At 34.9% G+C, this 5,840-nt stretch overlaps 1 pseudogene; it reads left to right on the top strand.

Moving 5' to 3' along the window:
- Positions 1 to 1,656: 1,656 nt before the first annotated feature.
- LOC129086093 (heat shock cognate 71 kDa protein-like) lies at positions 1,657 to 2,024 on the top strand (annotated as a pseudogene).
- Positions 2,025 to 5,840: the final 3,816 nt, after the last annotated feature.

The following is a 5,840-nucleotide window of genomic DNA, read 5'->3' as shown; positions in this document are numbered from 1 at the left end:
CAAAACATCAAATCATCCAGGTGATTCAGCACCCGTACATCCAGGATTTGGTACCCTGAAACTTCTGGCTTTTCTCAAAACTAAAATCACCTTTGACAAGGAAGAGATTTCAGACTATCAGTGAGATTCAGGAAAATACAACTGGGCAGCTGATAGAGACTGGGAGAACTGTGTGAGGTCCCAAGGTACCTAGTTTGAAGGGGACTGAGGCATCATTATTCCATGTACAATGTTTCTTGTATCTCCTTCAATAAATGTCCCTATTTTTCATAGAACATGGCTGGATACTTTCTAGAGAGAGCTCATGTAAGTATGCACACACATATCTATATCGATATATCTTTATTAGAACACATGGTAAGATGTGAGAAAGTTGTTTTGCTTTGTTTTGTTTTTCCTCCAAATATTTACCTGTTTATCACATCCATATTTTGGCAAGTACCTTGTTTGTGCTCTCTTCAAAATGTGCTTTGGGAAGATATCTGTCTTGGCAGAGGGGCTTGTAGGCTCTTGCCTTTCTAGCTTCACATAACAAACATTTAAGCCATTGAGGAGATTAGGTTATGTTTGATTTGTGTTCAAAACCCCAGGAAAACAGATTTTGAGAAACAGAAAAAAAAAACTAAATGTTAAAGAAGTATGAAGAAATGTAAAGGAAGAGTAATTCATACCAGATTAAAAATATCCCCACAGAGTGAAGATAGGATATGTTAGGAATCAGAAGTGGGATTCTAGGATTTAAGGCTCCCAGCAACACCAAAAATATTTGATGCCTCAATTACTGGTGGACTTGTTGGGACCATGTGGGCCAAAACATTTGTTTCTTAGCAGTATAATCTGATCATCAATGATCACAAGATTGGAAAGGAGAAAAGTGGCAACTCCACAACTGAAGATAAATGTCCTAGATGTCCCTCTGTGTGTGTGTGTGTGTGTGTGTGTGTGTGTGTGTGTGTGTGTGTGTATGGGAGAGAGAGGTTTAAATAGTCAAATTTCATTTGTCAAGAATTTTATTTCTGTTCCATCCTAATTATCTACTTCTTCCTCTCTAATGAATCACAATTAGCTGCATACAAACATTTATCTACTGTTTATTTGCTTCCTAATCATTTATATTTTTCAATTATAGTTGACATACAATATTATATTAACTTCAGGTATATACCCCAGTGATTGGACATTATATAACTTTTTATGAGATCATCCCAATAAATCTCATGCCCATTTGACACCATACAGAGTGATTAGAACATTATTGACTATATTCTCTATGCTGTATTTTACATCTCCATGATTATTCTGTAACAATTAATTTAAAATCTCTTTATTTCTCCCAATTCTCCAGCTATGTAACTAATCTCCTCCACAATATTTTCTAAATCTCCATTTGTTTTCTCCACTTGTTTTCTCTTTTTATCTGAACAGATCTCAGCACCATTCAACACCTTAGACCCATATTCTTGTGTGAAATACATTGCTTTATTTTTATATTTAAAAAAAATTTTTGTGTCAATTTTAAATAGTTTTATTTTATTTACTTTTTAAAATTATTTACTATAAAGTACACTATTTCTTTTCTCTGTGCACATAGTCCAGATTCAAGTATCAGGAATACCCAGTTACTTAGGACATCGCAGCTCAACTTTTAAAACTTCCATGGAATCTGCTACAAATTTGGTCCAGTGGAACAAGGGATCTTCAAAGAATTCATCTGAATCCTTTGCATTCAACATGAAAGCAACTGTTGAAGTTGAAAAACTTCAAGGCAAGATCAATGATGAGGACAAACAAGATTCTCGACAAGTGCAATGAAATCATTGACTGGTTTGATAAAAACCAAACTACAGAAAAGGAGGAATTTGAATATCAGCAGAAAGAGTTGGAAAAAGTTTGCAACCCCAGCATTGTCAAGCTGCACCACAGTGCAGGGGGTACACCAGGAGGAAGGCCTGAGAGCCCCCCTGGTGGTGGGGTCTCTCCATCTTGTGGTACGTCCTGGGCCCACCATTGAAGAGGATGATTAAGCCAACCTTGAGCAATGATTTAGCATTGTTCCACACAAAATAGTGAAGGTCCCAGACTTGTAGCTTTGCTTGCTTTTTAAACACCAACTACTCCTGGTTTTCTTCCTTTCTACTACATACCTTCTCAAATTATTTTGCTATTTCTTTTTTGGTAAAAACTTTGAATTATTTTAAGTATTCTTGGCTTTTCTTCACTTTTTAATTTTTTGAATCATAATGCTCTGTTGATATTCTAGTTAATAGGTATTATTTCCTGCTTAAAGTACAATGGAAGTATGGAACTTAAACTGATGTTGCCACCTGGCCTCTTTGGAATTATCTTACCAGTTAGCCAATATGCAAAGAAGGGTGTTATGAGCCTGATTAGGAAATGGAAGTAGAATAGATGTTTAACCTTTGGAACAGAGAGGATTCCTTCTAGGTTTCAAAATTCTCAGAGCACCTCCTTAAAACGCTTATTCCAGGAAAAGTTACAAAGATATCCTATAGCAACCTAATTAGAAAGGGCATTTAATGACTCAGACTCTCAGACCTTTTTAGAATAAAGTTAGTATCACTCCATTAAGACAAGTACCCCAAGCAAGAGCAGAACTTCCCGACAGCAAAGGGACTGTTGGGTTGGGTAGCAAAAGACCCAACTATAGCCCTATATCCAGATGCAAATAAGACTGCTATAATAGCTATGCAATTTTCTTCCTTCCTTGATTTATTATTTATATTTGAACATATCAACCAATTTCCCTCTCATCTTCCTTCCTTACTATTTTATATAGATGTTCTAATATTAGTTAAACCCACAATTTGGTTTTTAAGTTAAAGGATTTCAAGTAGAATTGTGACCAATCTAGTGAAGGAATTAGTATCGCTCAGAGATATATACATTGATTTATAGACCACTGTAGACCCCTTTTTAAGGTGGGAAATAGATCCCTATATAGTTGCTCAAGAAGTAAGGCATTATTAGAAAAAGACATAATGTGTTTTTTTCCTTTAGCTTTATGAGGAATGATGTATGTAAAGCAAAATCTATTCATTTAAAATATACAATTTAACCCATTTTGACATTTGTATGTCCTTATGAAACTAATTATGTATCTTCTAGCCAATATTTTTAAAAAGTTTAATCACAACCAAAATACTTTTCATGCCTGTTTGCATCCATTTCTCCCTCTGCCCACAATTCCAGACAGCCATTAATCTATTTGTTGGTATACTTTAGTATGCATTTTCTAGAATCATATAAATGTAACAATTTAATATGTAATTTGTGTGTCTAACATTTTGCATCAGCATATTAATCTGAGGTTTATCTATGTTTCTGTGCATTAGTAGTTTGTAGTTTTTGTTTCTTTTTTTTCTTTTGATAATTTTTCTCTTTCCAAAATGTCACACAATGCAATATACAGATGATGTATTATAGAATTATACAGTTGAAGCCCATATAATTTTATTAAGCCTTATCGCCCCAATAAATTTAATAAGATTCTTAAAAAGACTCAGTTCCTGACCTCAAAAAAAAAGTAATTGAAAACACATTTTACCCCCATGTCCAGGAGTGGCTTTTGTTCTGGGACTTTGTCTAGAACTAGAGGCAAATGGAGTTCTCATCCTGGTAATGAAGTTACAGAAATCATCTGCTTGTTTCATCTGGAAATTTATGTTGTTTTTCTTTAGAAGCTGTGCTGTTATTTCTAAGTAGCATTCAATTATCTGAATTTTCCACAATTTGTTTATCTATTAACTTGTTGATCAACACTTATTTCCCAGTTTTTAGCTATTGTGAATAAAGTTGCTTTCAACATTTTTATATAATTCCGTATACTGACATATGCTTTAATTTCTCTTGGTAAGTACCCAGGAGTAAAATGTCTCAATCATATGGTAGGTTTATATTAAATCTTCTGATTTTTACAGACACAGAGAGAAGGCAAGCCAGAAAGAGGGCTCTTGCCAGAGACTGAATCAGCCAACACCGTGATTGCGGACTCCTCAGCCTCCAGAACTGTGAGAAATATATATCTGCTGTTTAAGTCACACAGATTATGACACTTTGTTACAGTAGTCTGAGCAAACAAAAATAGGCAGAACTGAAGAAAACATTATTTATTGGCAGCTACTATGGATGGGTAGCTGAAATCATTGCTGGCTTTCAGTAGCTCCAAAATGACTTGAAAAGCACCTCCTCAGGGCTTTGCAGGTGGAATCCTCGTGGTATCCTCCCTGAGCTCTCTGCATTATCAGATTTCCTGAAAGCTGCTTTGCTCTCTTTGTTCTCTCAGCCTTCTCACTGATTATTCAAATTTCCATTTGCTCATATTTAATCCCTTTATACTGAAAATATCTATGGAGTTTAAACCTTCCTTTTTCACTGATGCACTTCTGCAGTAAAAGGTATCTGGGATGTTCATTCTCTGCCATCCAGCATAAACTTCCTAAGTGATACATATACAAGGTGCAATATGATGATGGGTCCTGAGTCACTTTAAAAGACTCACGCCTGGGCATGTATAGATGACCTTGATTATCCCTTGTTGGATAAGATTCATCTTTTTGCTGCTGCTATTGCTGCTGTTGTTGTTGTTGTTTACTTTGGGGGGCCAGGGGAAAGGAGAGGCTTCCAGGTTTCTATCACCTTTTAATATCATGTTTGCATATTAAAATGCAAATTTGTAGAGTAATATACAAATAATTGACTTACAAATTATTTTTTACAACACGCTCTTTTGGTAAACTTGAAATAGCCTTTTTAATAATCTAAGTAATATATTTGTTAGGACTGTTAAGTGCAAAGTAATCCAAGTCAATCTTTCAGGCATTTTTTAAAAATATTTTATTTATTTATTTTTTTTTAGAGATGGGGGAGGGAGAAAGAGAAAGAGAGAAATATCAATGTGTGGTTGCATCAATGCGTGGTGGTCAGGGCATGTGCCCTGACTGAGAAACGAACTGGGGATCCTCTGGCTCACAGGCCAGTGTTCAAACCACTGAGCCACATGAGCCAGGGACTCTTTCAGGCATTCTTAATTGTACATTATTTCCAGATTATTCTCTTTAAATTAGTTCTAATTATGGTATTGCTCAACCTCCCAAACGATCATTGGATTTTCACTCTATAAATACACACATACACAATGTCCAAACTCCTTAGCCTAATTAATAAGGTGCTATGTAATAATAATTAATCCAACTTAGTTTTTTCATTTTTTAAAATTTTCACCCCTATTTATGTCTTCCCAGTTGAAAAGAATGGCTGACTAGCAAGTCTAACAACTTTTACTCTTCTCTAACTTTTGGATTTTGCTCATGCTATACCTCAATATGAAATAATTATGTCTCAATTCTGCATGTGAAAATTCCACTTATTATTTTTGTTCTAGCATCAAAACCATCATATTTTCCTCTTTTTTTTCTAAGATGTGATTTATCTTTCTTTCCTCTGAACTCTCACAGCCATTTATCTATCCCTCAGAGAACACTTAGTAGTCTGCATCTTTATTTTTTTATATAGGTGAGGGGATGTTAAATTTAAATGTCTTCCTGTTATCCTGGCTCAGCTAAGGACCTATAAATGAAAACAAATAGAGATACTAGATCATCTACATATGACTTTCTATGGAATAACTTCAAATCTTTTCTATCCTCTTTTTGTTCATTACTAATCTCGAGAAGACTGATTAGAGAGTTTGGATGTGGTAAAATTTAGGGGAGTTGTTAAGGGTTTATTCATAATCTCTCCTCTAACTGTAGGGGTAACAAAATGTGAGGAGAGCCTTGCCTGGTTTCATTACTGGTTTTATGTTTAATAAGGTATAGAAT

Source organism: Pteronotus mesoamericanus, unplaced genomic scaffold (assembly GCF_021234165.1).
Source record: "Pteronotus mesoamericanus isolate MK-2021 breed Mesoamerican mustached bat unplaced genomic scaffold, CSHL_Meso_final scaffold_36, whole genome shotgun sequence".
Classification (NCBI taxonomy): Eukaryota; Metazoa; Chordata; class Mammalia; order Chiroptera; family Mormoopidae; genus Pteronotus; species Pteronotus mesoamericanus.
The sequence above is the reverse complement of the archived record's forward strand: the minus strand, read 5'-3'. Positions and strand labels throughout refer to the sequence as shown.